Source organism: Globicephala melas, chromosome 1 (genome assembly GCF_963455315.2).
Source record: "Globicephala melas chromosome 1, mGloMel1.2, whole genome shotgun sequence".
In the NCBI taxonomy this organism is placed as follows: Eukaryota; Metazoa; Chordata; class Mammalia; order Artiodactyla; family Delphinidae; genus Globicephala; species Globicephala melas.
In genome coordinates, this window is record NC_083314.1 from 60,845,641 (window position 1) to 60,865,260 (window position 19,620).

Here is a 19,620-nt window from a genome sequence, read left to right on the forward strand (position 1 = left end):
TGCCCAACAAATCCTTTAACAATTTTTCCATTGAATTATTGGTGATTTCATCAATTTTTGAGGCTTTTTCTAAATTTTGGATTTTAATCCTTTTCTTGTTAATAAATCAAATATCTTGCCTTTTTTGTCTTCCCAGCTTATTGTACCTTTGATTGTGCAGAAGTGTTTAATTTTTATGTGGTTAAATCTATAAGACTTTTCTCTATGGCTTCAAGTTTTCTGTTTTATTTAGGAAGTCCTCTCCTATCTCAAAATTAAATTTTCCTAAATTTTCTCTTTCCTCTCCATTCCTACTTTGCTTTTTTCATCTAAAAATACTTAAAATTATATCTTTTACTTTTCTGCAGTTTCCCTCCTTTCTGACACTGGGGAGGTCAAGGTTTTAATTTGCTGGTGAGCCTCTTTAGCCAGTGTAGCATGTTTATTTCCTTCTATTTTTACAGTGACTTTTTTCACCAAGTCTTAAGGATGAGCTCTTCTCCAGGTGGGAGAATAAAGAGAGAAAGGGCATTCTGGACAATGGAACCATTGTCAGGTACATTGTCAGGTACAAAGTCATGGAGAACAGCAGTGCTTACTTGGAGAACTGTGATTTATTCAGTATAGCTGAAGTGGAGAGTCCTGTAAATGAATAGATTCTGCAGATGCCAAAGAATGATATGGCATGACCAGCTTTGTGTAGGGGATGATCAGTCTTGTAGCAGTGGGGAGGACAAATTGGAGTGAGGGTGAGATCAAAGACAAGAAGATGAGATAGAAACATCTGATTGGCATTCAGGGGAAAGATGGCGAGGCTCTGAGCTGGGGTAATGGTAGTGAGGACAAAGTTTTTTTTTTTTTTTTTTTTGCGGTACACAGGCCTCTCACTGTTGTGTCCTCTCCCGTTGCGGAGCACAGCCTCTGGACACGCAGGCTCAGCGGCCATGGCTCACGGGTCCAGCCGCTCCGCGGCACGTGGGATCTTCCCGGACTGGGGCACGAACCCGTGTCCCCTGCATCGGCAGGCGGACTCTCAACCACTGCGCCACCAGGGAAGCCCAAGGATGAAGTTTTGAGTTAGGATTTAGTGGTGCCCTAGATGTCTGTGATGGGGAATGGAACCAACCAACATTTATTGCTCTACATACATTACCTCATTGAATCCTAGCAATTCTGTATGAAAATCCAAAGCTCAGGTATGTCCATTACTCTACCCAAGGTCACACAGAAAGTGTCATTCATGGCCTTAGCCCCATCAGGATTATCTGACAAGAGTGGTCTAGGATGTCCCAGGTTCTGTCTTGAGTGATTTGGGTGGGTGGTGATTTTTTTTCTAGGGTAGAGAAAAACATGAAGAATAGCATATTGAGATGATAGAAGCAGAGATGATGAATTCCATTTTGCACGTTATATCTGAGGTGTCTGGGTGTGACATATGGGGGAAAACATCTACTAGGTGGGTGGATATGAACCTGGAGTCCCCAAGAGTTGTCTAGGCTGTAGATGGAGATTTTGGAGTCATCATTGTTTCGGTGAGTACGGAGACGGAGCACACAGAGAGATGAGGTATCAAATAGGACTCTTCTTCTGCAAGTCGTAGAAAATCCAGTTCAAATTGGCGTAAGCAAGAAGGAACTTATTGGCTCTTATCACTAAAAAGCTCAAGAGTTGTATTTGGCTTCAGGCATGGGTTCAGGATTCAAATGATTGATCAGGACTTGTTTTCTTACCTCCCCTTGTCTCATGCTGTCCTCTCATGATGGCTAGGCGAAGCTGCAGGTTCAGATCCAATGGACGGGGGAAGCTGTCTTTCTCCCAATTATCCCAGCAACAGTCCTGTTACGTCTCATAAACTGATTTGCTCAGAGGGACTTGGAATGTGCTCTTGACCAGGTGTCGATGGTGTGTCACATCCATGAAGGCACATGAGCTCAGAGGAGGAAAAGGATGAGTCTTCAGAGGAAACTCGGGCAACTACAGAGCAAGGGGAAGAGAAGGAAGGGAAGTAAACGGTTAATTTCCTCTGCAGATGAGAGGAAGAAGTAGTGCCCCAGATGGCATCTTGGGAAACAGTAACACTTAGAGGACAGGATGATTCCAGGTAGGTATAAGGCTGGTAGGGAACAAAGCGGGGAGAGGCAGGAGAGAGCTGGGTCAGGGGAGTCAAGGGAAGAGGGAGTCTCAGGAAAAAATGAAAGTTGTCAAAGGTGTCAGATGCTGGAGAGACCCCAAGGAAGGACCCATTGGATTCGGCTAGGAGATCATTGGTGACCTTGCCCTCAGCAAAGGTAGTCATTTATTTTAGACTTGACTGGGACTACTTTCTAGAGGGTTCATATTCCTACATGTATTCTGCATTCCCCACCCAGGCCTGGGGATGGCCAGGTAAGGGCAGAGGTGTTGTGATGGCAGTCAGGAAACTGGGGTATGTCAGTAATTAGGTATATGACTATGTGTAACTCACTTCACCTCTTTGGACTTTCAAGTTTCATCATCTGTAAAATAACAGTTAGAATGAGTTACTTCTAAGGCCTCGTTTAGCTCTCAAATATTGGGGATTAATGAACTTGATCCCTTCTCACCATCTCTATTACCACAGCCCTGGTCCAAGCCTTCATCTCTCACCTGGGCTGTAGCAGCAGCTTCCTGATTGGTGTCTCTGTCTCCGTCTCCATGCTTGATCCCTGCAGTTCCTTCTTCACCCAGGAGCAGAGTAACCCTTCTAAAACATGAGTCAGATGCATCACTCCGGGGGCCTCCGATCCCACCTGGAATCTAATCCACCCTCCTCACCACGGCCCACAGCACCCTGCAGAATCCAGCCCCTGACCGTCTCCATGTCTGCCATTCTCCTGTTCTCTCACTCCTCTCCAGCTTCATTGCTATTCCTTGGACATGCCAAACTCATTCTGGCTCAGGGCTTTTGCGAGGGCTCTTCCCCTGGCCTAAATTCCCTTGCATCATTTTTGGTCTCAAATGTCAGCTCCTTGGAGAGACTGCTGACTCCTCACTCCCAGCCCACCCACCCATTCACCCCATCTCTTTACCCTGTTTTACTTATCTTCATAGCACCCACCACTCTCTGGAATTAGTTTACCTATTTATTGTCTACTTTTTTAGATTTTAATTTTATCAGATCATTTCTTTCTTTTCATATTTTTTCCAGATTGATTGAGATACAATTGACATACAGCACCGTACAAGTTTAAGGTGTACAGCATAATGATTTGACTTACATGCCTCATGAAATAGTTATCACAATAAGTTTAGTGAACATGCATCATCTCATATGATTCAAAATAAAGAAATAGGGAAAAATGTTTTTCTTTGCGATGAGAACTCTTAGGATTTACTCTCGACAATTTTCATATGGCTGTGTTAATTATATTTATTATGTTGGACATTACATCCCTAGTATTAATCCTATAACCAAAAGTTGCTACTGTTTATTATTTATTTGTTTGCTGTCTGTGTCCCCTGCACCCTGAACGGAAGCTCCAGGAGAGGAGAGATCTTGGCGTCTTGTTCAGTGCTGTGTCTCAACTGCAAAGTGGAGCCTGGGACCAAATAGGTATTCATTAAACATTTTTGGGGGTAGCTGAATGAGGAATGAGAAGGGGGAAGTTAAGAGTGTCCAGGAACGAGTGGCAATGTGGTAAGGGAGGGAGGGGACATCCCCTGTTCTTCAGGGCTGTATATGATGGCATCTGTCTCAGACATGGTCATCAGAAAAAAATGTATTCAGAAGGAATACCTCTTTAAGCCATTTAAAAATATTATTCTCAGTTTTAGCAGTATGAGCTTAATTAGTTTGCTGGGCTCTATGAGGATAATGAGCAAAACAAATAATTAAGGGTAAAACCAGTTAGCATAGTAATCATTGTTTATCTTGTGATAGAAGTAATCATCTCAGTCTTAAGTCTCAGCATAGCTTCTGTCTCTTCTTGTCTCCGTGGAGCATCTATGTGAATTTGTTTATGGAGGGAGTTGTTTTATTTTTCTTCATCTGTTTATTAAGGATAAATAGTAAAATATAGAATGAACTCAGTTACTCCTATAGAACAGGATTTCTCAACCTCAGCACCACTGACATATTGGGCTGCGTAATTCTTTGCTGGGGGTGAGCGGGAGGCTGCCCGGTGCATTATGGGACGTTTAGCAGCATCCTTGGCCTTAGATGCCAGTAGCATTCCCTGAGATGTGACAACCAAAGATGTCTCCAGAAATTGCCAGATGTCCCTTGAGGTGGGAATGGGGACAAAACCACCCCTCCTTGAGAACCACTGATGTAGGATATTGGGGGAGTGACTGAGTCTGATTGTTATCTAGAATCTTCTGACTGGACATTTTCAGACCCTCCCAGCCATCCTGATTCCCTCTTTAGCTTTAAAAAAAGAGATTTGCTCCTTCAGGGTAGGGGTTGTGGGCATGAAAGGTCAGTTCCCCTCATCGCAGATGGAGGTAAATTAAAATTGCACGTTTCTCAGTCAGCGTGCACCTGCCTTACCGGTTACCGAGCAGCACAGTTCTGAGCTGAGCACTTTTCTGCGTTGACGGAGCTCTCAGGCCCTGAGCCCCCAAGTGGAGTCAGAGATGCTTCCATTTTGCAGTCTCTTGCAATGCAGCTTTTCTCTCCTCTTTTTATCCACTTAAGTGGTCAAATGAAACCTCTTTGATTTAATTAAAATTTGAAGGGGAAAAGAGAATTGAGTTTTCTTTCCATGTCTTAAATAACTTTCTTAAACAGTTTTTGAGTTTATCTCCCAACAGCCACTCCACTAGCTGCTTTCACATGTGTTACTTCATGTATTCCCCTTGATAATTATATGAAGTAGGTTCATTCCGCTCTCTTGTTCCTCTCGGAGAAATTGAGGCTCAGAGAGGTTAGGACATACACAGTCACATGAAATTCAAACCTAGGTTCAGTCCAGATTCCGAAAAACATGTTCTTTCTATTGACTATCAGATCAAAGTAGATGTTAATGAGTAGGGGGAATATAAAATATTTATTTTCTCCCACATGCAAAGTGCTGTTGGGAATTCAAAGGGGAAACCGAGGAAGAATTTATAATCCATCTGCAGGGGAAAGCATCCTCACCTAAAATAAAAACTTGTGCTAAGACATGCGTGTCTGAAAAGATAATACAAAAGAAGAACTAGATATAAGGTGTGGTCAGGGTCATTGTGGGGATGGAATGGTCCAGAATGGCTTCTTGAGACTTTTGCTCTTACGGTAGATGTAAGGACCTGCAGCCAGGTGTTATTCATATAAGTGTCAATAAGGGGGTAGGTGGCCTGGGCTTATGATAGTGGCCTGGGCTTATGATAGTGGTCTCCAAGCTCTGTCAGGCTATGTGGGTCCACCTGCCCTTTCAGTATCACTTCAGTTGGAGAAAAGAAAATGCTTAATTACAGAAAGCTGCTGTGAATCAATAACAATGTAAAAAATGAATTCAAATTTTATTGACCACAACAGCATATATAGACATTTGAAGAACAATAGTTGGCATATGTGTGAGACATCATTTATTTGGTCTACAAACAGTAACTGCCAGCTGGAGTTTGGGAATGCCTGACTTAGAGGATGTGTGATAGGATAGTTTATAGAGGAAATAAAAATAAGAGGGAAGCAAGGTAGCTGAGAAATAGTAATACTCTACCTTGTTATGCAAGCCTGTGCAAATATCTTCTGCAAATATAGCTATAGTCTCTTCAAAATTCATATTTTTTTATTATTTTATTTTATTTTATTTTATTTATTTTTTTTTTTATTTGAAGTGGGCCTCTCACTGTTGTGGCCTCTCCCGTTGTGGAGCACAGGCTCCGGACGCGCAGGCTCAGCGGCCATGGCTCATGGGCCCAGCCGCTCCGCGGCATGTGGGATCCTCCCGGACCGGGGCACGAACCCGTGTCCGCTGCATCGGCAGGCAGACTCTCAACCACTGCGCCACCAGGGAAGCCCCAAAATTCATATTTTTTAGACTTAGCCTTTTGGAAGATTCTAATGTCAGTCCTTCACTATATAACAGATTTGTCTGCACTTACATATCTGTCTTTCTGGTGGTATAGAATCCAATAGGACTCGACAATCTTGCTTTTAAATTCGCAGTTTTCCTCTTACCACTTAAAAAAATATTAAAGTTAAATGGAGAGCTCTGAGCTGTTTCAAGGGTCATTGTTTTTCTGGAAAATGCCACAGTTACTCACTTGAGCCATGTAGATACAGTTAGCATGTCACTTATCTGGCAGAGTGCTGAGAAGTAGAAAATCAACCCTCCCCAAAGGTGCAGGAGGAGATGACATCTGTATGACAGAAGCCATACCTGGAGAACTTTGCACTGAAGCCCCCCCTCAGGATATCAGCCCCTACTTTACATAAACCTTTCCTTAGCTTGGCAAGGAAAACTACAGGTAATTATACTCTGTATAGGGAAAAGGGCCACCAAAGGTTGAAACAAGTTGCAGAGAAAGTTTCAAAAAGAAACAATATGCAAGGCACACTTGGTACAACAGGAAATAACATGACCCTTATCCAACTTGAGGGAATCGCTGTGTTTCAAATCATGAACATCTCACAGTGATAACCCACCAGCTGAGTGGGAAGCTGAACAGTCTTCTCTAAGATTTTAAATGAAAGCAATTATATTAGCACTGATCTGTAAGGTCAAAATTTCATTTATCTTGGCATTTAATGACCTTGAGTCATCATGAAAATCGTTATGTTTTGTATCCTTTGTTTTAAAATATAGGGAAATGTATGATGAATTTTCATGAATTTTGCCTAAAGGCTTGAAACAAAAAGTTTTGATGACTTAAGGTGATAAAGGCCCACCAATTCATAAAACTCGCCTATCCAGAATGAGGCATTTCGAAGGATTAGCTTGGGTTTTAGTGCAGTTTTGGAGGGGAAGTTGTTACTGGAGGCCCTCTCTTTTTCTTTTTTTTTTTTAATTGAAGTGTAGTTGATTTACAATATTGTGTTAGTTTCAGATGTACAGCAAAGTGATTCAGTTGTACATATATCAATATATGTATATTCTTTTCCATTATAGGTTATTACAAGATATTGAATATAGTTCCCTATGCTATACAGTAAATCTTTGCTGTTTATTTTATATATAGTGACGTGTATTTGTTAATCCCATACTCCTAATTTATCTCTCCCCTCCTCTTTCCCCTTTGGTAACCATAAGTTTGTTTTCTATATCTGTGAGTCTGGTTTATAAATAAGTTCATTTGTATTATTTTTTTTAGATTCCACATGTAAGTAATATCATATAATAGTTGTCTTTTTCTGTCTGGCTTACTTCCCTCAGTATGATCATCTCTAGGTCCATCCATGTTGCTGCAAATGGCAATGTTTCATTCTTTTTTTATGGAGACCCTCTCTTTCTAATGATTAGAATCTTTGATTGTATATAGAGTTATCATGGAAAAGGGTGAACAAGTTAGGGTTATAGGGTTGTTTGCACCTTAGGGTCAAGGGGAATGCAACAGGGGTAGATGGGAGAAGGGGATGGGTGGATAAATGGAGACCCTATAGCACCAGTCCGTACCAGCAATTTTTTTTTTTGCACCATAATATTTATGCACAGCACGGTTTGCCTTCCTCAGCATCTCTTCTCACCTTTGACCTAAGTGTCAAGTTAGGATAGCTTTCACAGCATGTAAAGGAAACCCTACTCCAATGACTTAGTCAGTAAGGGGTTGACTAGCCGTGGCTGGACACAGTGGCTTTACAACTCAGTAGCGGATTTGGGCTACTGCAGTCTTTCTGCTCTGCGTTGCATGGGACATCCAGCCACATGGTCAAAAGATGGCTGCTTCACTTTCAAGCACTGGGTTTGAGTTCTAGTCAGGAGAAAGGGAGAGGGAAAAGGGCAGAAGCCACAGCTTGAGTCTGTGTCTTTTTGTCAGGAAATGGATAGATTTCCGTCACCTTGTAGACTTCTGTTGACTGGAACTGGATCTAATGGCCACCGAAGCTCTGTGCAAGTGAGTTTATTTTTGTAGGTGCATTTGATGTCCCACATCAAGTGAGGGTTCTGTTGACAGGGGAAAGGGGAGAATGGATATTGACTGGATAATGAATAGTTTAATAGTTTATTAGTTTAATATTTGCTACATCTGCAAAAATAATTCTCTGAAGGCAAGAAATGCCTAGTGTGCCAAGGTGTTCAGTGTCCCATTTTTTATACATATCTTCACTTATTTATCACAAATATTGGGCACCTACTGTTTGCCAGGCACTATTCTAAATGCTGACCCCAAAATTTATAGGCCAAAAATTTCTCAATTTCAGGGAGCCTACAGTCCAGTGAAAGGGAAAGACATTAACAAGATAAATAAGTACACACATATGCACTAAAGAGAAAAAGTAAAAAAGGGAATGGGGCCATGAAGTATGGGGTATGAAATGTTAGGTAGTGTGAACTGGGAAGGCTTTGCTGCAAAGGTGATATAAATTAAGGCCTAAAGGAAATGAGAGAGCAACCTACAAAGATATGTGAGGTGAAGCCATTCTAGGCATAGGAAACAGCAAGTGCAAAGGCCCTGAGGTAGACACATGCTTGATGTGTCTGAGAAATGGTGAGGAGGCCAGTGTCATCGGAATGGCAGTAAAAAGGTAATTTTGATAATAAGTTGGACCAGTAACGGAGAGTCAGATCATGTAGGAAGCTGCAGGGCTTATTCTGAGTGACATGAGAATCCTTTTGGGGTTTTGAGTGAAGCAGTGACTTGTTCATGTTTTTGACCTCTGTTTTAACCAGCTCACTCTGGTTGATGCATTGAGGAGGGGGGCAATGGCAGATGCAGGTAGACTAGTGAGAAAGCTATTCTAATAACCCAGAGAAGACATAATGTAGCCTGGACCATAGTGATGGTAGCGGAGATAGTAAGACATAGTTGAATTCTAGACACATTTCAAAAGCAGAGCCAGTAGATTTGCTAATGGACCAGATAGGAGATGTGAGAGAAAGTGAGGAGTCAGGAGTGACCCCAAAGTTAGGGTCTGAGCAACTGGAAGGATGGGGGTACCGTAACATGAGATGAAGAGATATGGGAAGAGCAGGTTTGAGAGGCAAAGGACTTGAAGTCTGGTTTCGGACATGTTAGGCTTGTGGTGCCCATGCCATCCAAGTGGAGATGTTGAGTAGCCAGTTGGGAGCTCCAGAGAATGTCATTGTCTTCTCTGCCTGAGCACGACCTCCTAACCAGACCCTTGGTCCAGTTGCCCCGTGAATCACCATAGCCACTTCTGGCATCAGCGCCAGGTAGACTTAGAACAGCCTAGGGCAGGTCTGACCTGGTCCAACCCAGCTTTGCCTTTGGGATTTGCTGGGATCCCAGTTCCAGGCAGGCTGGCCATGGGCCAGTGTCTGTGGAGGTGGAGGCTTTTCTGAGCCTGCCCTGGGAAAGCTGGCGTTTCTGCTCTTCTCCCGCCCAGGGGAGTAGCGTGGTCCAGGCTGGTGTCCAGTGGCTGGCAAAGGAAAGATGGCTGCCTCGCGTGCAGCTGGGAAAGCTATTTCTGTAGTGAGATCCGGCCCGACCTTCAGGCTGCTAAGGCCCTCCCCAGAGAGCTGTGGTCAGCCCGCCACTGCTTTCCCTCCCTTTCCCTAAAGAGCTTTTCTGCTGGGGCTTAAGACTGTCCCCTGAGTGAGTTGTCTTCATCATGACTTCAGCCGGTATTTTGTGGATTATTTGGGAGGCCGAAGTGGACCCTCCCCATCCGTGTTCACCGGGAAACACAAGGGCAATGATGGCCGCTTTCAGTGTCGCTGGGGCAGGCCTGGGAGAGAGGCCAGTGGCCCTTTGAAAAAAAGTCAACAGACAGTCCATGGCTCAGAGTCCAGCTTGGCTTAGTACTGAGTGTTCCTCCCATTCTACGACAAAAACTGCACCAGAGAAGTTTGATGAACAAAAAGTTGAGTTTTGCTTTACCATGTCATCTGGGGACAGTGCAGCACGATGAATCATTTTACTCAGTGGGTTTACCTTGGAAGTCACTGCCAGACTAGTCCCTAGTGAGGAATAATCCAGGGCAGACGTAGCCTGTGTTTCCTCGTCCGATGCAGGAAAAGGTTACTCTACGTGCCGTCTGAGGTTCTTCTCTTCTTCATCAGCGGGTGAGACGCCGTGAAGTCAGCTGACTTCCTTCATTTCATGACTCTCCAAACCCCATGGGGAGAGAAGTTAAAGAGAAGGTACCCTGGTATATTTTTCCAACTTTTTTTTATTGCTGTAAAATATGCCTAACATAAAATTTACCACCTGAGCCATTTTTAAGCACACAGTTCAGTGGTATTAACACACTTATATGGTGCAATCATTACTACCGTGCATCTCCAGAATTCTTTTCACCTTGTGAAACTAAACCCATTAAACAGCTCCCCCTGTCCCCCTCCCACCAGGCCCTGTCAACCACCATTCAACTTTCCATCTCTATGATTTTGACTACTTGTAAGTACCTCACATAAGTAGAATCATACAATATTTGTCTTTTTGTATCACATAATGTCCTCAGAGTTCATCCATGTTGTAGCATATGTCAGAATTGCCTTCCTTTTTAAGGCTGAATAATATTCTTTTATGTGGATATACCATATTTTCTTATCGGTTCATCAGTCAATGCACCCTTGGGTGGCTTTCATGTTTTAGCTACTGTGAATAATGCCACTATGAACATGGTGTACAAACAGCTCTTTGAGATCTTGCTGTCAGTTATTTTGGGCATATAACCAGAAGCGGAATTGCTGGATCATATGATAGTTCTATGTTTAATTTTTTGAGAAACTGCTGTACTGGTTTCCACAATGGCTGTACTGTCATCTTCACCAACACTTATTATTTTCTGGGTTTTGGTTTTTGTTTTGGACAGTAGCCATCCTAATGAGTGTGAGGTGGTATCTCATTGTAGTTTTGATTTACTTTTCCTAATCATCATTGATGTTGGGCATCTTTTCATGTGCTTATTGGACAGTTGTATATCTTTTTTGGATGTGAGTTGTTCTTTTTTGTTGTTGTTATTGTTGAATTTTAGGAGTTCTCAATATATTCTGAACACTAATTTCTAGTCATATATATGATTTGCAAATATTTCCTCTCAATCTGTGGGTTGCTTTTCTACTCTGTTCATGGTATCTTTTGATGCACAAATTTAAAAAGTTTTCATGAAGTCCAGTTTGTCAGTTTTTTCTTTTGTGCCTGTGCCTTTGGTGTCATAGCCAACAAATCATTGCCAGATCCAATGTTCTGACTTGTTATATTTTTTGTATTGCTTTAAAGCCTCACCGCCTGTACACACTTATTTCTTTCTTTCTCTCTTCAATCAAGTTATTAGACCAATAGATCAATAACACATTTTAGACTTCATAAATCTTTATTCACTCATTCCACAAACAGGGAGAGTGTTCCGACTAGAGAATAGGCAGAAGCCAGAGCAAATTGGAAATGGAAGCACGTAAGCACAGCTGGCTGGAGCGGAACGTACATGAAGGGGTTGGTGGGTGAGAAGTCTGGAATTTAGATGAGGCCACACCATGTCGAATCTTATCTGCTGTGGTGAGTAGATGGATTGAAGGTAGTCTCACAGTCATAGAACCAAGTTGGAGAGCTACTACCTAATGCTCTGTTGAACTGGGCACTTAACCTTTCTGAGCCTCAGTGTTCCCATTTTATTCATTTAACAAACACGTGGTACCAAACTCTATTCTAAGCACTGTATAAGTATTAACTCATTGATTTTGTCCACCAACCCTATGAGGTACTTACTCCTGAGCAAGGAGTATTATCTCCATTTGACAGAGTGGGGAGCTATGCCCAGAGAGGTTAGGTAACATGTCAAGGTCACAGAAGGCAGTAAGTATTGGAGCTGGGATTTGAACCCAGGCTCTCTAGTTCTGGAGTTCATGCTCTTAACAACATGTTGTATTGCTTCTGTGAAACAGGGAGAAGGGTAATTCCTTCCTCTAAAAGTTATTCCGAAGGTGAAGTGAAACAATGTATGTAAAGTTACATTGTATGTTGCACACTGTTTTGCCAATACTGATTATCATTAGTTGATAATAATTTAACAACACTTTGGAAATGGGTAAGATTCTCAAGGACATAGGGAGAAGGGAATGGATCAAGGACTGAGCCTTGGGAAATGTTTTTGCTGAGTAGCAAGAGCTTGGTTTTGGAAAGACATTTGACAGAGTCATGGCTGACGCCCTTGTGGACAGGGTCATGGTCAGTGAAGAGCCCCAGCCTCCAGACTTTCAGTCCCTGCTGAAGGAAGTTTTGGAGGTTGGTAATGTTGATAATGTACATACAGAGGGGACCAAAGCCGGGTCTCTCCCACTGGCAAACCAAGAATTCAGACAAGGACCATAAGGCCACTAGGGTTCTGATTCTAGCTTCTTTTCCACCTTCTGGTGCATGTTCCCGAACAGACCAGGGCTTGGACCAGCTTTGCAGGTGAAGTGAAAGGTTTCAAACCAGGAAGTTACTAGGTTTATGGTGCCCTTGTGGGGACAAGAGCAAAGCACTGTACATCGTAACAGACCCTGGACTGGCTGGGTGGGGACATCCCTCTGGGGTCGCAGAGGCTGAGTCGCTGCACCCACCATCTTTGGAACAACTTTCATGTGTGTGCCACAGAAGGATGGAGGGACTGCAGGGAAGGAGACCGGGGATTCTGTGATCTCTTTCCGGCTCTCAACAAGTTGTGTGGTCTGGTCTGTGGGCGGGATGGGGGATTCACTGTCTCTCTCAGTTACCTTAGTGCAAATCAAATGGTTATTTGAACCTTCCTCCCAACTCCACGCCCTCAACTGCTCCAGCTGGTGATTGATGTGTATAAAATGCTTTGAGGTGCTGAGATGAAGAGCCCCTGAGAATATGGCCAACATAGCATCACAGTGACCTCACCTGAACTTATTTGAAGTGGTGTCTTAGGAGCATTTCCTCACCTGGAGAGTTGTTTATTCGAGCATCTTACGTACCTACCTGTTGGCATGTGATTTCTTTGGAAGAGGGCATCTGGTGGTCCCGGCTTTTAGGGTGCTCAGCTCTTCATAAAAATGGGAGACCACAGAGGAGGAAGTGAGCCGCTACCCTGATTGGGTATATTTAAGGATATCAGAAGAGAACCTTACACTAAAAGAAATGATTTGCTCTGGAGAAGACTTTTGAAGAGGTCAGGTGTGTCTTGTCGTGTTCAGCACCCTTGTTAGGTGCCAAGAGTCCTGCATCCTCTGACCAGCATGGTCTCCCAACACAAACCCAAGCCTGGGCCTGCTGTCTGTGGACTCTCAGGCCGCCCCTTCGATGGCCCCATTTGTAATGGGCATTGTGCGGGTGAGTGAGGCCTCCTTTTCCTTGCAGTGGCTTATTGACTGGGTCACGGACCACCTGATGTCCAAGAGACTACATATGCTCTGGGGGGTGAAAAGCTTCTCTATGTTCCATATGAAGAAACTCCACCATACTAGGGTCCATGGTTCCATGGTGTGGTCCGTGGCGAGAAGAAAAGGATAAGAAGGTCTCCAGCAGGAGGCTGAGGAAGGCAGAGCTGTGCCTGAGGAGTCGGCCTAATGCTGAGAAAGGGAAGGTTCCTGGTACCAGTGTCCAAAGAGGTGGGATCTTGACGTGTTATATGCAGATCATGGTGTATCAGAGTATCAGTCAGGATTCTTTAAGTTGCAAGTGCCAGAAACCCTGCCAAATTAGCATAAGTGAAGGAGAAAATTCACCAGCTCGTATAACTGAGGAGAACAAGAAAATTCAGAATCACACATTACTTCATCAGCATTTGTGAATGGATTCGTTGCATGTTCTCCCTGCCCCCTTCTTTTTCTCTCTTGCTCTCTTTCTCTCTTTCCCCCTTTCTCCCTCTCTCTCTCCTTCTCTCACTTTTATTTGCCTGTAAGCACTTTCCATGTAGTGTCCAAGATGGCCAGCTGCTGCAGCCCCAGGCTCATGGTATCAGCCTACCAACCCCATGGTAGGCTAGTCTGTCCTCCGGCTGTTCCAGCCAAAGTCCTGGGTCATGTGACCATGGCCTAAGAATACGGGAAGGGTCCTCTCCCAAAGTAAAATCAGGGTGAACGCTTCAGATAGAAGCCACAGTATGAAGTGAAGGCTCACTGTGTGCCAGACGCTGTTCTAGGCACTTGATACAAATAAACACACTGTTCTTTTTTACAGGAGCTGGGCTTCAAACCCAGGCAGACTTCAGAGTCTATACTCTTAACCACCATGCCACACAACCTCTGACAAGTATAGGGTAACAGCCATATGAGCAGGAAAAAAGTCGGCTATAAGTCAATGAAAATCAGAGTTCTAGGTAAAAATATGAGGTGGGACTAGAACATATCTAAATTTATACAATTAAATAAGGGAAAGCGAGGGCATCCACCTTTATATTGTAGTAATTCTGTTTTTGCAAAGCAAGGCATTTCTAGAATTATTTCTTGGGAATTAGCATGCAGGCCAGTTTGTAAAACACAATAGATACCTGTCTCAATATTCTATAGTGTTGCCTTGTTTGTTAACCCCAAATGATATTGATCACTCCCTCGAGTGACAAGATTTGGCTTTGAATGACTTGAAACTGTTGCCAGTCTAATCCAGCAGACGTGTCACCGTCTGTGGGAATATTCAAGAGAACTGAAGGCAGTTCCCAAAGAGGACTGACTGATACTTGGAGCCATGACAGTAAAGACAAGGACCCGCACGTCCAGCCTTCCCTGGTGACCTGACTGAGAGGGCTGGCTCTCTTTCCCAGGAATGATTTCCGATACATTTATTCAGACCTCAGTCATGTTCCAGTGGTGTAAAGTGATTTATTTGGTCATGGCAGGACGTGGAGAGTGTGGGAGTCTGAAACACCTTCGTGTCTGGCAGCAGCACTGGCCAGGAGAGTGGTAATGTGAGTCACACTTGAATTTGCTTCCATTCAGATGGGCCCTGGGGAAGCTGGCTGCCGGCCAGGAAGCCTTCTATGGCTGGGACATCCCACATCCTACCTCTTGTTAAAGTACACCCCTGGGGAATCTGCTGGGGCTTGTGCCTCTCCCTCTCCAGGCCTCCTGGCAGAGGCTGGGGCTTTGGGTTTCCCTGGGTGGTCAGCTCTTTGACCACGTTCCCCCGCGCCTCCCGGAGAGGGCTGTAGCTGAGGACCTCAAGGATAGCACTCAGCCCTGGGCTCTCTGATTCTGGCGTTCACTGGTGTCCCTGCTAATGGGGCCACTAGAGAGCCACCAGGTCAAGTAATACTTCATTCCTCCCCCCCCCCCTTTGGATTGAAAGTTTTGCATCCTATTTTTATTCTTTTAGTGGCTACCTTTATAATGTTAACACTCATATTCAACTTAACAATGACCGAGTTTTGAAGGCTAGTCATTCATCAACAAATCATTATTGAGTTACCTACTATGTGCTAGGCACTTGTCCGGGTACTGGGAAAACAGCCATAACCAAGTCTGCCCTGAGTACAAAGTAACTTGGAATATTTTTCCTCCAGTCATACCTCTAAGAGCTCCCATTTTGCCTAGTGATTTAATTTCCTCTTGTTTTCAAAGCTCCCAAGTTAGCTATTTTTATAAAATTTGTTGTCGCTGTTTAACTTTTAAAATTTAATTGTTTGCAGTTCTGATTTTAGATTCATCCATATAGTTACCATTTTCTTTTCCTTATTTCTGGATTCAGTTTCCTTCATGAATTGTATCTTTAAGGGAATCATTCAATAAGGAGTGATTAGTAAACATTCAGTCTCTGCTTGCCTCAAAAGTATATTGTGCCCTCTCTTGAATGGTATTATAGAACTTTAAGGCAAGAGTTCTTTTCCTTAGCACTTCCAAGAGATTATTCCACTGCTTTCTTCAAAAGAAGAGTCTGCTGTTTATCTAATTGTTACTTCTGTATAGGAATTTTTTTTTTTTTTTTTTTGCGGTACGCGGGCCTCTCACTGCTGTGGCCTCTCCCGTTGCGGAGCACAGGCTCCGGACGCGCAGGCTCAGCGGCCATGGCTCACGGGCCTAGCCGCTACGCGGCATGTGGGATCTTCCCGGACCGGGGCACGAACCCGTGTCCCCAGCATCGGCAGGCGGACTCCCAACCACTGCACCACCAGGGAAGCCCAGAAAATTTGTTTTTACCATTTTCTCTTTATCTTAGTGTTTGTCATTTTTCGTTGTGTTGCACCTTGGTATAGACTTTTTCTGACTTATCCTTAGAACTTGATATGCTCTTTTGTTCTAAGGACTCATGTGTTTCTTTAATTCTGGAAAATGTTCAATTATACCTCTAAATAATGCATCAACCTTAATGTAGGCAGTGTAGGTCCACCCTAACGTAAGTTGGATGCTTTTGACTCAAGTAACAGACACCTAACTGGAAATAGCTTTAAAAATAATTTTTACAAATGTATTACTTCGCATAACCAGAAGCCAGGATGAAGGTGACTTCCGGATTTGTTGATTCAGCAGCTCAGGGGTCCAGGCTTTCCTCTTTGCCATTCTCAGCATGTTGGCCTCACACCTCTAATGATCCCAAGGTGGCTGCCACAGCTCTGTGTTCTCTAGTGCCTTTGTGAGATCATCAAAGCAGCTTTTCCCAGAAATCCACTGACTTCTGCTCCTGACTAATATGCCAGAATTGCAAGGAGAAAGGCAACACAATGATTTGTTTAGCCCACTCAGGACTCTGAGAACCAGGGATCCGATCAGCCTTCTCTGAGTCACTGGAGGAGGATTGGACACCAAAACAAAGTCAGAGGTCTGCCAGTAAGGGAAAAAAACCTGACACTGGTTACTGGATAGGCACCCAACAGTATCTGCTACCCTTTCTCTCTAATCTCCCCTGATGCCACTTCTTTCAAACATACGTTGAATCTTCTTAACCTGCTCTTCATGTATCTTGACTTTTATTTCATATTTTCATTTTCTTAATCTTTTTTTGTTGCATTCTGGGTAACTTCCTCAGAGCTGTTTTCCAGTTCACCATCTTTGTCTTTAGCTGAATCTGCTGCTCTGCATACCCATTGAGTTTTACATTTTGTTAGCTAAAATTTTAATTTCTAGAATTTCTATTTGGTTCTCTTTCACAATTGCTTATTATTTTTTTCATGATGTCTTATTCTTTCATTATGGTTTCTACCTCTTTTCCTTTTAAAGCTTTTAATTGTATTTATATTATGGTCTCTTTTATGTTTTTCTATTAATTCAGGTTCTGGGAATGTCAATTCTCCTGGTTTTTGTTTTGTGGATTCTCCCTCATGGCAAATGCTGTGCACTCACTTTCATTAAATGTTTGTTTTGTGAGTGTGGAAATTCACTATAGAGCCATTTTGTGTTTACTTTGGCCAGCATTCATTTTTGCATGAATTTATTAGCTTGGATTTCTGCACCACGCAGAACTTATAAACTTGGTACCCTCATCAGCATGGCACGTGTCTCAGTGTTTGACTTCTCATGGAAAAAAAACTTCAGTGCTCCACCCAGAGCTTCAGGTAAATGACTGTTTTTGCCACTTCCCTTTGCCAGTAAGAGGAGTTTTTCTGATTCTTTTTCATGGAGGAGGCAGCCCTTCTAGAACCCACTCTTTAGGCAGGATATTGGTTCCAGTTCTCTGCCTTGTGGAACCCAAAGTCATCCTCCCACATAAAAAATCTCAGCCCAGGGCTTCCCTGGTGGCGCAGTGGCTGAGAGTCCGCCTGCCGATGCAGGGGACACGGGTTCGTGCCCCGGTCCGGGAAGATCCCACATGCTGCAGAGCGGCTGGGCCCGTGAGCCATGGCCACTGAGCCTGCGTGTCCGGAGCCTGTGCTCCGCAGCGGGAGAGGCCACAACAGTGAGAGGCCGCGTACTGCAAAAAAAACCCTCAGCCCTAGGGGTCTTGAACTAGGTCTAATACCCTTTTGGCCACAGTTGTGAGATTACAACTCTGGCTTTGAGTTTTCTCTCCGTTTCTGTTACCTATGGATTTCCCTTTCTTTTTCCAAGGTTGGCTTTTTTTTTTTTTTTTTAAATTTTGGGTCGTATCTAACCCAGCCTTTCTATGAATTTGGAGTAGGAAAGGTGTTCCCATCAGCTGAGTTCACCACGTTCCCAGAAATGATTCCCATAATAAGTGAGAAACACTGCTTTGCTTGGGTAAAGTAATTATACCTTATAAAGTTCTTTCTGTTCATTCTCTCATTTGCCTTCTATATTATATTTTTAATTTCTTAATTTTTCTGACTGCATTCTGGGAAATTTCCTTGAACCTGTTTTTTTTTTTTTGCGATATGCGGGCCTCTCACTGTTGTGGCCTCTCCTGTTGCAGAGCACAGGCTCTGGACACGCAGGCTCCGCGGCCATGGCCCACGGGCCCAGCCGCTCTGCGGCATGTGGAATCTTCCCAGACAGGGGCACGAACCCGTGTCCCCTGCATCGGCAGGTGGACTCTCAACCACTGTGCCACCAGGGAAGCCCCGAACCTGTTTTTATATTTATATTTGAAGAGTGATTTCATACTGTTGCCTGCAATAACCAAGCTAACACCACAGGGTTCTTCTTCACCTTTATTCTGTAATTCATATCTCCTTTCTCCCATGATTAGAAATGTGTTTCCCAACATAAGCATGTATACTCAGTTGCTGTACACTCAAAAGAATTGTAAACTTAAAACACCATTAACAACATCTAACCTACTAAGTAAACTTAGTTCTCTTGTCTTTACAATATATGCCATTAAGAGTTTACAGTCAAAATATCATATTTAAAAGCTACTTGACTTAATTCTTTTCTCTGTATGATTATGTTATCAATCTAATATATACTTAGCCTTATTTTTTTTCAGTTTGCAGTCAATTTATATCTACTTTTTGCATCCATTTTTACTTAACTTTTTTAGTATGTAAAATAGTTACTTGGTTCAAAAGGCAAAACTGTAAAAACAAACTGAGAGAAGTCCACTTCCTTCTGTATCTTTGCTTCTGGTTATCTTTCCTATTTTTCTTTTTGTATAAGTAAGCATATATTTATGTATATTTTATGGGCAAATGTATTTTTATTTCCCCCTTTTTCTCACATATTTTCTTTTTATAACAACTACTGCCTCAATGAATAAAATAACCATGGGCATCTGTTACTTAATATTACGAACTTATGTCTTCAGGATAAATATCTAGAAATGGAATTGCTGGATCAAAGGCTCTGTGCCTGTGTAGCTTGGTTAGGTATTGCCAAATCCCCCTCCCTAGAGCTGTTACATTTTGCGTTCCCATGTGGAGCGTTGGAGAATGCCTGCTTCCTCCCAGCCGCACGGGCAGGGACTGTTGCCAAGCTTTTGAATCTTTAGTGGCATGAAAGGAAAGAAATGGTACCTCAGTGTAGTTTTAAAGTGCATTCCTCTTATTTTGAAGCAATGGGGCATCTTTTCATGTGTTTAAGTACAATTGGTATATCTTTTTCTGTGAACTCTGTCTTTTTTTTCTAGTTTTATTGAGATATAATTGACACATAACATTGTATAATTTCAGAGGTACAACATGATTTGATATACGTGTATATTGCAAAAAGATTACCACTATGAATTTAGTTAACATCCGTCATCTCATATCGTTACACTTTTTTAAAATGTCTTTTACTCACTTTTCTATCTTTTTCTCTCTCT

The 19,620-nt window shown here is 43.0% G+C and overlaps 1 protein-coding gene across 4 annotated transcripts in view; it reads left to right on the forward strand.

Annotated features, from left to right (window-relative positions):
* Positions 1 to 19,620, forward strand: part of GPR161 (G protein-coupled receptor 161) — a 60,081-nt gene that overhangs the window by 3,896 nt on the left and 36,565 nt on the right. The gene's annotated exons all lie outside the window — the stretch shown is intronic.